At 44.1% G+C, this 16,737-nt stretch overlaps 1 long non-coding RNA gene across 1 annotated transcript; it reads left to right on the top strand.

Annotated features, from left to right (window-relative positions):
* Positions 1-155: 155 nt before the first annotated feature.
* LOC125321685 lies at positions 156-12,279 on the top strand. Its single transcript, XR_007201646.1, has 5 exons — positions 156-340; positions 3,645-3,784; positions 4,590-4,755; positions 7,441-7,583; positions 10,521-12,279. It is a non-coding gene; the product is annotated as an uncharacterized LOC125321685 (long non-coding RNA).
* Positions 12,280-16,737: the final 4,458 nt, after the last annotated feature.

A 16,737-nucleotide genomic window follows, 5' to 3' on the forward strand; every position in this document is an offset into this window, starting at 1 on the left:
AGCCACAGAGACCAACCCTTCCCCTCTTGGCTGAAGCCACCCAGCCAGCCCTGGCTGCTCAGGTGCCTTATCAGGGGTGGTGAGCACCTTAGCTTGTTAGCTCTACCCACGCGTTGTGCATATTGACCGATAAATCAGGAGTTTAACTCCTTTAAGCTGTGAAATCCATTTTGCTGAGGCTTAGTACCTAGCAAAAGGGAGAGCTGTTTAGTATAGGCAGCACCTCCTCATCTATCACCCTTAGCAAATCCCTGCCTTAAGAGCCGAAGCAGAAACTAGAAGGAGCGTGGCAACAACTTCTGAATTGATATTAATCCTTTATTGCCAATTACTGAGAAAGGTGAGTTTTGAGTTTCAGTGTCTCTCTGTAGCCTTGTCATACCCAGCCAGCAAAGGGTGTGAGCTAATTGTTAAATTCAGTTCAACAAGTTCCTCATTAGGGTGAAATTACCTGAGTTTGAAATCTGCTAATTTTCCAATCAGGGTGAGTGTTTGCACTTGTGATTTGGAAATAATTAACACATGGTATAACATCAAAACGTATGTAAAGGCTAATGGTAGAAGGACTAATTTCCTTAGCATGAAAGTGGTGTGTTGGTTTCCCTGGAGCTCTATTACTATCCTTTCAGTATTGGTATCTGCTATGTAAAATGTTCTTGTATTTATTTAGAGTGTTTCTCCAAAGAGTTATACTTTTTAATGATCATTTTGAAAAATTAAACCATTAACTTCCAGGGTTGTATGTTTTTTTATTTTGAAATGTGCTGTATTTCTTTCTTCTTCCTCCTATTAATGCAGACTTCTCTAGAATTACTTGTTTCTATTATCCCTAGAAGAAGACAATAAACTGATTAGGGCTTTAGCCTGAGTTCTGCAAACTTTAAAATGCACCTTCTCAGGAGACCCATGTTCAGATCCTTCAGAGTGATGCCTTTTCCTGGTCTTAAAATCAAGAGTCAAACACTCTAGAAGGGAAAAAGGGATTTTACCTTGGTATTTATTTTAAGGATCCTTAGGTGCACTATGTCCAGGTCAACTGCACCTCAATGCCCACTGCAATGCACACCCCCAAAAGATCTGGTATAATATTATAGGTCTCATTAATTAGCATATCTATCAAAGATTCCCCAGTGAGAGACTTGAGTGAGCCCCCCTCCCCAAGGAACCTTCCCCTGGATGGTTCTATCTTGGTTTACAGAATGTGTTCTGGAGAGGACCTTGGGGTCTGGGGCACACTATCCTCTACCTACGAAGCTTCTAAAATGTTTAGTCTCTTAGCTTGACAAACAAGTCCAAGAATGTAGGCAAAAAGCACTAAGAATACAGAAGTTGTAAAAAGGTATAACAGGGATATAAAAGAAAAGGCAAAAAATCTTCATGGCATCAAGAGCATTCCTAGGAATGTGAATGCCCTGTAGCACTTAGAAAGAAATTATGTCCAGGTAGGACAATTAATTAGGAAACAGATACCCATGTACAGGGGTGAAACAAACGTAGCTGGAAAACACAAACGAATTTCCTACCTTAGTTTCAGCTATTGACAAAACCCTGATCATCACCAATTCTAACATCCTGACACAGCTCAGCTGGTCAGACCATGGTGCTAATGATGCCAAAGTTACGGCTTTGATCCCTGTATGGGCCATTCACATAAACATTGGACTTGATGATCTTTGTGGGTCCCTTTCAACTCAGAATATTCTGTGATTCTGTATTATTGGATCACAGTAGCTGGTATAAACCAGGTATTTTTTCTGGTAAATGATGCTACCCTCGTAGCTTAGAGCACAGTACTAGTACAACTCAGTGCATTAGTGACCTGTCACCGCAGGGCTTGAAAAGGAGAGGAGTGACTTTAATCTCTGGTAGCCAACTCCACCCAAGTGTTAGTCCCGGTGTGAATGTGTTGTGGCTATTGACAAGCAGGGTGTGACTTGACAAGGAGAAGAGCCCTCTCCACGTGAGCAGGCAGCCTAACAGAGGTCCAGTTTCAGCCACAGGAGCAGTGACACAGAGTGTGCTACATAAGCTCTGCTTGCCCACGACTGGCACATGGGCTTTGCTTTGTCTTTTCTCACAGCATTGCCTTTAAACTCCTAAGACTTCCAAGCAGAGCCTCCCACAAAAAAGAAAGCCATCAAAGGTAGGGAAGGTTTAAATGGCACCTGATCTACCAAAGCTTTGTCAAGCAGCATTCTTTAGGCAGAAAGACTGCTCTGAGAAGCCCTGGGACAGAAACACTGTTCTTTCTGGGCAGCTCCATCCTCTTGCTTGTCCTCAGATATCTCTGGCAACTGTTTGCACCGAGATAGGAATTGTGTTCCAGGTACTTGTGAATCAGCTCTCGGGAATTCCCTTACTGGATTAGCATCCCTGACTTAGGTAACCTGTTTTGAACATTCCTAGTACAATTATTGTTTGGAGCTTTCTCTTCTCAATGTATTTTTGGATGAAAGTAAAGAGAGCTTGCTTTTCTTCTTTCACAGAGGAAGCATTTGTGATTTGTGTCCGTGCCCATTCACACTGCCAGAAATGCTACACAGAGGTGGTAGGGATTTGCATTTTCATGCAAGCTGATGATGACTCCCTTTCTGGGTCAGTTTTTCTTTTAATAGCTCATTGCTTATGAACTACTGTTGCTTGTGAAATTCTGGGCTGCAAGTCTTATATTGCTTTTTCTATTGCTCAGTTTTTGTTCACCTGCCTACTTTTGTTCATGACATCAGCTGCTGCAGCTTCTGTGCTTCAAAAGAAATTGTTCACCTCTGATCTGGTTGCTTTGGTTATCAGCAATATCTCCTAAGTCAAATACTCAGAGTTGTGAGACCATCTTCTCTTCCCCCTCTTGTGTGGAGCATCCTCCCTCACTGCTCATATTTAATGTGGAAAAGAGAGCATGGTCAATTGAGTGAGAGGGACTAATACATTAACATTCATGATTTAGATTAGAGAAGATTGCTTATTTTCCTGAAGCTGTTTGTTTTCCCTTTGTACCTTGTCTTCTGCTTTTAAAAAAGATTGAGTTTCAAGTTCTGGTGGAGTAACATTGGCTGTTTCACTCTGGTTCTTACAGAGCAGCTATTGTGTTACAAAGGACACACCAGGCAACTTGGGGATAATTTTTTCTGCAGTGCCAGCTGCCTTGGGAGTTGCTGAAGAACCCACACTGTATAAGCAAGGAAGATCAAAGCCTTTAGATCATCTGGCAGACCAAGTCCTGCCTGTTGCCTGCCTGGGAATGATGTTAAGGAGATAAAGCTTAACCAATAGTTTTCTTCTTCTCTTACCCTTTCGGTTACATGCTGCTTTCTACTAGGCAACCTCTTCTTTCATGCTCCGTCCTCCCTTTGAAATTCTCTTATTGGAGGCCCAAAGATCACAGTCTCCTGCCCCAGACCACCTGGGGAAAATGGCCCTTACTGAAATAGGGGATGTCAGCCAAAGTCCCCTGAGATGTGAGATGCTACCTTGTTTGGCTGCCTGCTGAGGGCCCAAGGCAGCTCTGAACCCTCAGGTAACTGTGAGGTTAAGATGGTCTTTGCTGTCAGTCTAATGACGTGTCAGAAAACCAGATGGCTTCTGGAAGGTGATAGCTGTCTCTTAAGCCATTCTCTGCTTTTAATATAAATTGTCCTGTTGTTTAGTGCTGGCCCAGCAGGCAGCGTCCCTTGGAAGGCCACAGGGAGGTGTGTGTTTTGTTCAGATCCTGAACAGCCAAAGTAGCCTGCCACGTTGCAAGGCAGCAACCAGCAGCAGCCAGGTGCCACAAGGAACCAGCACTCAGGTGAGCCTCACTTGTGCCCTGTGCCACAGCTCCTTCAGTAGAGCTGCATTCACAAATCCCTTGCAAAGGAATGAATTAAAATTGTTCTTGTAATGATTTTATTGGGATTTTGAATTGCTTTTGTAACATTAAAAAAGAGACAATGCTAGTCTTTTGCCAGCAACCCGTCATCAATTTTAGCCTGTCTCTCCCTGAAGGAAAAGAATGCTGATAAATGGAGAGAGTTTAAAAGGATTTTATTCGGATTTATAATTCTTAGTTTCCTAGACTTAAACCCTCTCTTAGAATGGCTCTTTCTGAGGAAGTGATCTGAATCCTTTATTAGTTTAATAGGATTTGGCTAATATTACTGACCTTATCCCATCCTCAAGCAGGATTTCCACCAGCAGACTAAACAGATTTCCCTGATGCTATGGCAAATCCTCTCTGTAAACAGTTGTAGCTGAGACTTGCTATCAGTGCTTTCCCTCCACATGAGTAAGCAATCCTGTTGAAACTCTCTCCTAAGGAGAGGTGAGAAAAGTGTGACTAACTGTCAGCTGGCTGTTTGTTTTTTCTTTAAAATCATGTGATTAATTACTTTAAAGTTTTCTTATCTTTTTTCTGAATGCTTCTGCCACCTGAAGCTGGATGAAGAACCCTTGCAATCGTGTTGCACTAAAAAAATTGCAGTGAGAGATGATTAGTATCATCAGCCTCTGAGTTTCCAGCACACTGTCACTGGGATAGCAAAAGAGGCTGAAGTTTGTTTGTGCCATGATGGGAAATACAGTTAATCCCCATTTAATTTGTTTTTATTCCACAGTTCTTCCAGGGACTTCAATACTATATACCATGAGAAGAAACTTAATTCTGCTAATGAAGTCACAATCACTGTATTTGAAAAAATAATTGTGTGTCACATCTCCACACCCCTGCCTCCTGTTTCCACATTTCTTCCCAGATAAGAATTTTACTGCAGCAGCCACAGGGTAAATTATGTCACAGATTACAGAATGAATCTCCCTGTTGAATGCTCAGGGACTTCACCTAAGCATAAGTGGTCTCTACAGGCTGAACCCACTCTTACCTTCTCCAACAACCACATAACCAGCAACTGCAGGTTGAGGCATTCGGCCTAACATCTGGGACGTCCAGATGTTCTTTCTGCAAACCAGAGGCGAGGCGCTGGTGCCCGCGGGCTGTGCCCGCCGGGCCGTGCCCAGGGGCGGCCCGCAGTCACTAGATGGCACACTTGGACAGCGCACTGCGCTCCGTGCGCCCGGCGCCGTCCCCGCGCCGCGCGGAATTCCTCCGTGCGCAGGCCCGCTCCGTATCTTTATTGCAGTTTCCTGTCTTCATTGGTACGCTTACCATTTATTATTAGCACACAAAGCTCAATTCCTCTGCCCTCAGTTATAGTTAAGCAATATTGCCGTCTTTAATTTTGGAGGAAATGTTCTTTCGTCTGTTCTAAGGAATGTCTGCAAGCAGTGATGCGACCCTGGCTCCCACTCCAGAAGCAGTCACACACCTGGAAGGTTAGGGGGATCTGTGATTTATCTGGGGGAAAATAATGCCCTTCCTGGGTACTGATTTGAAAGAACAATTTTTACAGAATGTTTGTACCACTTCCATCCTTTCATTTACAGTCCCCAACAGGACTTACCATTGCTGTCACCAGTACCATAAACAGTAGGAATCAAGGCTTGTTTGCCTCTTAACCATCCCTGTAGAGGAAAAATGTAGATCAAAGCAGGTGGTGGGTGCCATTCTCAGTTCTTGCTCATATCCTACTCTATAATTCCTGCTAGGTGGACACTCCATCTCCTTTAGCACACAGTACTCCTGTGTGTTGCAATAATACAAATTCAGTGAAATTACTCCTATTGTACTTTTTGCTTTGAATTTCATCCTTGTCAACACAGGAAAGTTAATGGCATGTGAGGCTAAATACACATGCAACTCCTGAACCCTGCCCTCCATGTGGAGACACGGTGCTGGGACCTTGGGCTGGTTCTCCAGCTTGTGTTGAAGTCCACTCCCGGCCTGGCTCAAAGCAAACAACTCCTCAGGGATGCATTTTCACAGCTTTTTAGTCTCATTGAGTCTACAGTAACATTTTAAATTGGATTAGCGTGTGTGAAGCAAATCTCCTAATCGTGTTTCAAATGATGCCTCGGGCTGCCCAGGGGCCCTGACCTCCGAGCACTCCAGCAGGATGCCTGCTGTGGGAAACTACAGGGGGAGATGTGCTCCAGGAGTGCACGTAGAGCTCCCCAGCTGCCAGCAGGCTGTCCCTGCCCACGGGACGAGCCTAGAGCTAGTACAAAATGTGAACAATTGGAAATATCAAGTCCTCAAAGCAAATCTCTGCACTGTACAGACATAGATAGCCCTATGGTGCAACTCAAGTGGCCAAGGGCATGTGGAGATACTGTTCCTGATGCTTAATGTGAAATTTCTCCCAGTCTTCGTGTAGGACCAGTTCTTGAATTTGTCTGTCAGTGATCTCTATATTCTATGTTGTTTCCTTTAAAATAAAGCTTGTGGAGAATTTTGCAATTGATCAGCAAGAACATGCCTGCGGTGTGACACTTTTCTTCCCTCCTTTCTCCTTGCCCCTCTATGAACTATCAGTCAGGACTGTCCCAGGGATTTGTTCTTCTGCAGTGTTGATGGACATGGTACCAGACACAGGAAAAATTCTATTTCATACAGAGAATTAACATAACCCCCTGCCCTACCCCATACTCTATGATGCCCCATGGTCTATGATGCCAAGGGGTGGAAGCATTTTAAAGGCATGCTGCCAATTTGGGTTTCGGATTCAGTTGCACAGAGTAGCTGTTTTCAACCTTGCTAGTTTTCACCTTTCACCTTATGACTCTGGTTTGGAACAGTATGTATAAAATCCAAGCTCAATGTGCCCTCTAGTGAGAGCTTATTCCTTCCTTCTTCTGATTACAGAAGCACTGTCAGAATTTAATGTGCTAGTTTAATCTCTCTTTAAATATGGATAGAGAGGGCCTGTTGATACCACTTAGTCATGGAAAAAAGTTGTTCACAGCAACCCCTTCTGCTAGACAGCAATACTATCTAGCAATGCATGTTATCCATCTCCATTTTAGTTGGTGGTATCTGGTAACTTTAGGCCTTGAAGTGTGACTGTGTGGCAAGAAGTGAAGCAGGGGCAGAGGGAGAGGAGGGAGAGAGCCAGGACTAGTGCTCACACCTGCACCCTTTTCTCAATGGGTCATTTTTTCTTGGGCACCTTCTCCTATGCTAAAAGATTGCCAGGTTTAGAAACACACAGCAAATATTTGTATCAGCTAAGACATATATTACACAGGTACTAAGAAGCTACTCAGCTAATTATTACTCAAGTATTAACTATGACTTAAGTTCTTAAATACAGGCTACTTCAGCTAATTATTACAAGTATTACCAGGCAGGTAGGCAGCTGTTGGTTGGGGGGGAAGTTTTCATTTCCATGACTCTTTGGAGAGGACCATGATCCCTCGTCTGGCCAAGCTGCTGTTTGCTGAGTCTCTGCCTTCTTTCTGCTACTTTCACCCCTCCTCAGAATTTTCCAGTTAACTGTTACTGCCTTTACAATTTCACTTCTGCCTGTGAACTTACTTCCACATGGCTTTAGCCTACACTCTTTCTTGCAGCTGGACAAGAATGTTCTAAGCAAGACTCAGCCAAAGCATCACAGCTGTGCCACTGCAAAAGCAAGCCTTGGGTCACTGGCAGCTGAACATCTGGCTGCTGTTTAGCATCTGAAAGTTAGCTGCACATTTACACCAGAACAAAGGTAAAAGCATTATACTGCTCTTTGTCATGACACCTAGACTGGTGTCATACTGATCATTAACAATGAGGGGGCTTAAATTATGATTAGGGCAGGTCAGAACATGGCTCTGGATATTTTGGTACCATTACGAAGTCCAGGATGGACAGCTCATCATGACACCAGCAGCAGAGTCCTTGAGGTAACCACTGATTGTATCATAGGTGGTCTATCAGATAAACACACTGGTTTTGTGTTGCAGTGGGGATACTGCAACACGCATATATCAAGCCAGGAGTCCCGTGGAAAGGAAATATATATGGACAGACAGATTCTTGCTAGATGTTTCAGAGATGTTTATTTCTCCAGCCGCATGGCCGGAGCTCTGCCGAGGAACTGTTCCAGTCACGGGACCAAGGGTCCTTCTGCCCGCGCAGGGAACACAAACCAACCAATGGGAACGAGGCTGAGCAGGGACAGGGAAGCCCCGTGTCTGTGCCCTCAGGGCCCCTCTCCCAGGGCTACACGGCAGGGGAGGGACCCCAACACCTCACCCGTTTTATTTTAATAAAAGGAGAATGAAAACAACTGGATAAACATAACAAGAACAGTTTCAAAACAAAACAAGCCACCCTCCTGAGTCTTTAAATGTCCAAACAGATTCTGTGGAACATCTTAGGGCTGACAGAAGGGAGACAGAACTCTGAGCATGCTTTGTGGGGAAACTGAGGCAGGAGAGGGTTTAACTTCTTCCCTCCCCCTTTTCATCCCCCACTCGGCATTGGAAAGGGATTTTTGGGGAAACAATTGGCAAAAGCATGGTTTTGTGAGGGAAACCATGGGTGAAAAAACGGATTGGGAATACACTGGGGGTAATAGGACATAGGGTAAAAGGGAAAGGTGGGATTAGGAAAGGGAAACTGTAGGGGGGGCTTACAATGGAGATACTGTCTAACATGACTACGATTTTTTGCATATATACTGCCTTTTACAGGAACACCATCAGGCCCAGTGACCTGCGATGCTTGTAACCCTTTTCTCCCTAGTACAATATTAAATTCCACCACCTCTCCATCTCCCAAGCTTGGGATGCATTTTTCAGGGTTATTCTTTTTAATAGCAGTTCTATGCACGAATATGTCTTGCTGGTTGTCACACCTTGTTATAAAACCATAATTTTGCTTAACATTATACCATTTTACTATCCCTAAGGTCTTAGTTGCTATGATCTTTTCCTTTTTCCGAGTGGCTGCTGTTTTCTGTCTCGCTGCGTCTTTGCCCTCTCTTTCGGTCGCTCCCATGTTGGAATTCTCGGGGCTGCTGGTGCCTGCGCGCTCTTCCCGGGGTCGCGTTCGGGGCTGTGCGGGCTGGGCCGGGCCGCGCTGCTCAGTTCTCCGTGCGTCGCCTCCTCTGGTCGCAGCTTCGCTGCCGCTGCCGGGCGCTGCACCCACGTCTCGGCCGGGTCCCCGGGCGATGACTCCCCCGCGCCCCGCTCCAGCGCGCGTTTCGGCTGGGCGCGGCTCCGTTCCATCGCCACCGCCGCCAGCCGCTGCCCGCGCGCCGCCCCTCTCGGTCGGGCATTCACGGGGCTCGCTCCACCACGCACTGCACAGGACCGGGCAGGCACCGCCGGGTCCCGCCGCTCCCCGCTCCGCCACCGACACTGCGGCTCGCGTGGCTCCGCCCGCGCGCGGGAATTGCCTCGCTGCTGCTCTCAGAGCGCTCGGTGCACGTGGCCTGGGCCGCACGGTCCCTGCGCCAGGATTCCCTTCGCCAGGACACAGCTGACATTGCTCAACAGTCTCGGTAACTAAATAATATTCACGAAAATATTCTTCCATCGGCATATATTTTGACTCCAGTATTAACTGTGTCCAAACGGTTTTCCAAAAGCCCTTGGTAAGAATTAAATCCCAAGAAACATAGAAAAAGTTCTTAAACAACCATGCCAGGAAGTGTTTCAGTTCTTTTTGAGCTTGAATCAAGCTAAAATTTACAAATCGTTGTTCAAGAATCATTTTAAGTTTAAGATAAATGTCCATATGCGGCTCTGAGAGCCAAGAGTCTTCCCACGGTTCCTCCATAGTTTAGATATGGAATAGCAAAGCAAAACCAAGAAGAGGAATCCAAAGTTTCCAGGGTTTACTCACACAAATCAGTCGCTTAGGGATCGGGGATCGTTCTGCCCGCATTCTCCACCATTTGTTGCAGAGGGGATACTGCAACACGCATATATCAAACCAGGAGTCCCGTGGAAAGGAAATATATATGGACAGACAGATTCTTGCTAGATGTTTCAGAGATGTTTATTTCTCCAGCCGCATGGCCGGGGCTCTGCCCAGGAACTGTTCCAGTCACGGGACCAAGGGTCCTTCTGCCCGCGCAGGGAACACAAACCAACCAATGGGAACGAGGCTGAGCAGGGACAGGGAAGCCCCGTGTCTGTGCCCTCAGGGCCCCTCTCCCAGGGCTACACGGCAGGGGAGGGACCCCAACAGTTTTGATTTCTGAAAAAATCTTCTAGTGATAGAAAACGTCTTATTGGCTCAGACATTGTCCTGGGGGTTGTGTTCATACCTTAAGAAGGACCAAGTGCGCCAGAATGCTTTCGGCAAGACTGCTGGTTTTGAAATAGGCTGTAACAGATCTGAACAACAGATTTTGTGTTGGAGTCTTTTGAGGAGAACAAACAGAATATTAGAATCTACCCTTTGAAAGTTCAGACAGAAAGGAAGAAGACCAAGCTTTTTGGACAGCAGAGCAGAAGAGTCCTCAGATATCTGATAACTGAAAGAAGCACTTATATACCAGAAGCCACACATGCAGAGAATGAAGAATGTGATCTTTGTGGAGCAGCTGGGAAAAAAATCTTTGATTTGCTGGTTAATCAGAATGTACTGCAGAGAAATCAATTTAAGGATAATCTCATTTGCTATTTATTTCTGGCTCATATTTCCACAGGCCTGGATATATGCATTTCATCAGTCATCTACTCTGGAGAGGAATGGCATAAATTTCAACACATCTGCTATTTTTGCCTGCAAAATATTCAAAATTGTTTCTGCAGAAGCTATGGGCAGCAGTGGGGGACATTTATTTAAAGAAACTTGGAACAATGGATCACTAGCGATTAAAATAAAAATGGAAATTACATTCTGGATGCAGGAGGCAAATGAGTATTGCATTTACAATACTCTGGCATTTAGCATGTATGAACCACCGCTGAATAGTTGCATTTTGGAAATTTTGAAACCTGGTTGTCTTTTGAAAAATGCAGATTCAAGCTTCTCATTTTATGCTAATGTGAAGAGGTGAAGGAGAATACCAGTTTGTTGAAACAAGTGAATTAACATGTGAATGGGGCGTATTGGACTTCTCCCTCTTGAAACCACGGCTTTCAAAGTACAAAGTAGGATTTAAATCTCACACTGTGATTTTTCTCTTTTCAGATCCCCAAATCATGTTACTTGTAGTGCATTAATAGGCTTTGAGCCTGTACCCCATTGACTAGAGGCGCTGTCATTTTTACTAATAGCCATAATCTACAAATCTAGCAATCAATGAAACAACCTGTTTTCTCTCCCCCTTCCTAATTTTTCTTTTGGATCTCACTTTCAGTTTCCAGGACTGATGGTTATGAAAACACTTGCAAAGTAGGAATGTGAATGGGAGACCAGCCTGGATTCTCTCCTTCCTCATCAAATCCTTTTTTTTTCAGAGGAGTGCTAGAGAGGTTTGCCTTCAGTGCTGATGTACTCCTTGCAAATAAGACAGGCTTGCAGCACTATATTGCTGAGGAAGCTAGACTGCAGTGACACAGGAGAATTAGTGCTGCTAAAGGGAAGAGACTTGGGGAGGTAGTTTCAGGAATGTTTCCAGCACCAGGGTGACTAAAACCTCACAGCTCAACCAGCCTAATCCCATACTGCAAAAAGTCAAGCCACCTTCAGCAGAGACTATGACATTTTCTGCTCATGTGAAGTAAAAACTCAGGAATCTCTGCTGTGAATGAAATTCCCCAATTAAAGCAAAATTTTGCCTTCCAAAATCCTCTCCTCCCTCTTCCCCCTCTCCATTTGCCCAAATTAGCCATGGTAACCTGGCCTGCTTTTCAAATACCTGCTTGTATTTGTGATGGAGTACACATTTGCAATATCATTGCAAATTGTTCCTTCATTGCATTCGACTTGTCTCTGATTAATGATTAAAGCAAAGCAAAACCATTGTAGCTGGTTCTAAGTGCCTCTGTTAGCGAAGAACAGAGCTTGCAGTAAGTCTGCTCTGGTGTCAAGACACCGGAGCTGGACCACTCTGGGCTGCTCTCAAGCCAAGTCCTGCAAATATCACTTGGTAAGATGCTCCCTGCCTCACACAGCCTGCTTTTATTTGCAATTGCATTCACATAATTTTTAAAACAACATTGCATTTGACAATAACACGGAGATGTTCTGGTTTTAGTTCTCTTCTTTGTTTGGGGTAATCACTGTCTTCCTCTTATGCAGTAACACAAGTCCGAACTCTGTAGCAACTGGATGTTCCCACTGCAATACCAGAGAGTGGTGGCTAAAATCCAGTTGTGTCAGTTGGAAAGGTAGCAGGAGGTGCAGTTATATTAGGCTGCTTTAAAGGCTATAAAACTCTTCTTTCTCCTGGCAATGCCAGTGTTTGCCTTTCTGACAAAATGACTGACTCTTCGATGCAATAGCTGCTTTGCTCCATAGAGGGAATGTAAGTCACTCAATAAAACAAGTGTTTACAGTCATAAGATTACAAAGGTTGTTTATTTTTGTTTGTTTTTAAGATGGATGTGTACTTGTCTTGATTGCTCTACTGGGCAATTAAAGGTTTTCTAATCAGTTCAGTGAAAATCTTGATTGGTACGAGATTGGTGTTGGTGCTGCCTTGTATTGAGATGTAGTGTCTCCCAAAAGGATTTATCATAAGACACCTGTAAACTTCTCAAGAGAAGGCAATTTAGGTGGTAGCTGGTGGAAAACACCATGCCATTTTTCAGTTGAAGTCACCCTGACTGTCCTTTGAAAGTAGTAACTGGTGTCACATTCCTAAATCTGCTTTATAGTTTGCTGATTTTAATGAACTCAATGTCTGCAACAGAGAATCAGAAAGCTACTGCTGTAATTACAGTAGATGAGATCCTATAACATGGCTGAACAAGTCTTATGCTAAAAGGAGTGGCTCTACTACCCCTCTGGTTCCTTTGCAGCTCTAGAGAGGATCTGTAACTTCTTCTCTCCATTGTTTTGATAAGGAGTGGGAAGTAGAACCACTTCTCTGCTTCTGCAGATTAGCTCCTTAAGATGACACAGCCTGAGGCTGGGTTAGTGCTCTCAGCTGGGCAAGGAAACATACCTGGGAAAGGGATGGGGGGAGGTTGGGCAGCCCCTTGCTGCAGCTGAAGTGCTTGTGGCAAGGTGTGAGCCTGATACAGACATCAGCATTGCAAAGTCCAGCCACCGCAGACAGCACACCATGACAACTCAGGACTGGCTTATCTAGAGCCATTAACTGCTGGGTGCCCTTCGATTCTTAAGCCTGAGCATTAGCAAGACTGCTGAGTGACTTTTGGCTGGGGCCAGGATGTAGACTCCCTCAGAGCTGTCTCAGCTTCTTAGCTTCCTTTAAATTGTTTCCCAAGAGATGTGTTAATCTGCTTTTATATACCATGAATGCTATTCTTAGGAGCTACTTTTGATTTGTTCAGTGTGGCAAGGCAGAGTTCAGTGCTGTATCGAGCCGAATGTTTTAAGTGCACTATTCCCCCACATATTGCAAGCACACATCCTTATACAGACGTGCCTCACATTTGTCTCTATGTGAACCTACATCAAGTCATAAAGATTGAGTGGAATGTCTGTATTTTACTAAAAGAAAAAGAAGCCACTGTGATATCATACTTGTGGCCAGCGTATTGGGTTTGCATGGTAAGGATTTTGTAACGAGGAGGCTGCAGTGGTGGCTTCTGCGAGGCTATGAGAAGCTTCCCCCATGTCCAGCAGAGTCAAGGCCAGCAGGCTCCAGGATGGACCTGCCACTGGCCAAGGCTGAGCCCATCAGCAGCACTGATAGTGTCACCGTGTGATATATTTGAGAACAGGAGGAAAAACCTGCTCTGGGAACAGCAGCAACAGCAGATGGAGGAAGCAGTGACAATACATGAGAGAAACAGCCTGCACACACCAAGGTCAGTGAAGGAGGGAAAGGAGGTGCTCCAGGCACTGGTGCAGAGATTCCCCTGCAGACCATGGTGGGTCAGCTATCCCCTTTTAGCCCATGGAACACCATGGTGGAGCAGAGATCCACCTACAGGACCTCTTGCCGGAGCAGGTGGATGCCCAAAGAAGGCTGTGACCCTGTGGGAAGCTGGCCCTGGAGCAGGCTTCTGGCAGGACCTGTGGAGAGCAAAACCCACACTGGAGCAGGTTTGCTGGCAGGATTTGTGACCCCATGGAGGATCCACAATGGAGCAGCCTGTTCCTTTGGAAGAGACCCATGCTGGAACAGTTGGTGAGGAACTGCAGCCCATGGGAAAGACTCATGCTGGAGAAATTAATGGAGGATTGTTTCCTGTGGGAGTGTCCCCAAACTGGAGTGAGAAAGAGTGTGAGGACAAAGGAGTGACAGAGACGAGGTGTGATGAATTGACTGCCACCCCCATTCCCTGACCCCTTGCACCTTGGAGAGGAGGGTAGAAAATTTGGGAGTAAAGATGATATCAAGAAGAGGGGAGTGTGTGTGGGGTGAAGGTGTTTCTACAGAGGAGTCCATCTCAAATTGACACTTCATTTTACCTGGAAATGTGAGACTCAATAGTTATGCTCCACCAGAGGTAACAGCTGTAGCACACACAAGACAGTGTCCCTTTGAGGTAAAGGGTATAGATATCTAGGCTTGATTATGATGCAGGTTTAGCCATGAGTACACCTGATGGACCCTTTTTTCCTTTCCTCTCACTTAGAAAAGTCAGAGGGAATTAAGTTTTATTCAATTCCTATTCATTATGCATGTGTAACATCCAACTACTGGAAGTCAATACTCATCAAGCGGTTAAGAGCTGGCAAACATGTGCTGAACAGAACTGGAAATGGCTTCTAAAGGCAAGCATTCAGCAACCTTAATAATAAAAATGATCTGTGCTCTTCATTCTGCTTTTCAGTGTGTCCATCACACACCACTCCCAGCTTCAGCTGAGAAGAAAGGCATCAAACTACATGAATGTGGAAATGTTGTTGTTCATTCAAGTGTGACAACCTCTTGTTTAGCATTCAGTTGCTTAATGAAGTGTAAAGATGACTTTGGATCATCAGTAATTCCATTCTTATCCACATCCACATCCATATACTTATCTAATCTTTATAGCTAATCCATCCTACAACAAACTTGTAGGCCTGAGTAATGTTGCAACACAGAGAAAGTAGAACTTCCAAGTTGTCAGGAATCTGCACTGAATCCATTTTTCACCTAAGAAGGGCATTTTATTACTCCTGTTATCTCAAAGCACTCATCTGCAAGCAAACACCAGAGCAAAAGTTTTCTTCCCACCCATGAAGCTCTTGTGCTATGCTTTCCCACAGATCATCAAAATAACTTGCTTAATAATTTGAGTAATAAGCTGCACATTATGGTTTGTAGGTAGAACAGTTGAAAAAACGATTTATTTGTTTATCTTGCTAAATTACACTATTTTCCAGTCGTCATCTTTGAGGAGGCGCTGTCTAGAGACACAGGATATTTTCCCAAATGGTGCTCCTGGAGAAGTCACCAGCTGTTACCAGCAGGTCTTCAAGGCTGCTTGAGGAAACCTAAATGGAGGCTACTGCATTTACCAGGATAAGGTGCCTGGATATGCCACATGAACATGGTGCATTAACTTCTCCCTTGGACTGTGTATGTAAAGACAAATTAAAATAGATTCTTGTTTGGCATCAGTATTGAGCCCCACTACAGGCATGGATTTGAGCAACCACAATTGCATCCTGATGTGACTCCACCTTGTTAAGAGGAACTGGAAATTAGGGTCATGATGCAAAAACTCCAGTACAATACCTACCAGAAAAGCTTATCTCTAACCCAAACTAGTGCTATTATAACCCTGAGAAGTTTTCTTTTTTGCTTAGGGCTAATTTGCTATGTGAGTGTACATAGACATAACACTGTGTTTGCCTATTTTCTCATCTAGGCCAGTCTACAAGCTACAGTGTACACACTATTACAGAAAATCAAACAAAACATGTATTGCTGTTTTCAGGAAGAGAAACTCCAGATTCCAGCAAAAAGTAGTATCAGAGGGAGATATATATTAGAAATCCAGGATATTAAAAAAAAAGGTTAAATATGATATTTAACTTGTGCTATGTAAACCACTTCAGTTTCTTTACTGAGTGCTTTCAAATCAGTACTAAATAAAAGGAATATACAAAAATGAGAATAATAAAAGCTTATTGGTTGAACAAGTGCAGGACAATGTTTTTAACAGAAAAATTGGAGAAACTACAATAATTGGTTTAAACTTTACATGGGCTTATATTAAGAGTAAAATACCCACCAATTCATGTGTAAATCTATAGAGTGAAAAAACCCAATGAACAGTAAGAACTGCAGGTTAATAAAACACATCAGGTCAGATAAACATGATACCCAAACCCACTGCAATTGCATGTGTGTTATATAAAAGTATTCTAGTGCATGTAATGCTTATTGATTTCAGAAAAGCACTTCATATGATACTGAATTATAAAACTCCTGGCATTTGGTGCATGAGATATAAGGAAATATAATGGGGTGAAAAGGAGATTGATCAATGCAGAGGAACAAAGTGATGCATCACTGCTCTCTGAGGGCAGAGTTGCTATTGGAACAGGGGCTCTTCTCAATCCATTTTCTACTGCCAAGATCTGGAAGAGGAGGCAATCAGAAAATGCACTTGTGCTTCCCTAATATTGTTTGGTTGGTTAGTTTTTGAGAGGAAAATGGCTGATGATTCATTACAAAGTGTGTATTTGGACTCAGAATTTTTTTTTATTAACTCGTCTCTTGGAACACAGGTTCCTCTGGAAAGTGCAGCTCAGGAACAGGAATTACTCTCTGAAAGATTTTTAACATTCAGAAAGCTCCACAATGACAAGCATGACAGCTCTTCTTCCCAGTTGTTACAGGAGCT

The sequence above is a fragment of the Corvus hawaiiensis genome, chromosome 2, assembly GCF_020740725.1.
Source record: "Corvus hawaiiensis isolate bCorHaw1 chromosome 2, bCorHaw1.pri.cur, whole genome shotgun sequence".
Taxonomy (NCBI): Eukaryota; Metazoa; Chordata; class Aves; order Passeriformes; family Corvidae; genus Corvus; species Corvus hawaiiensis.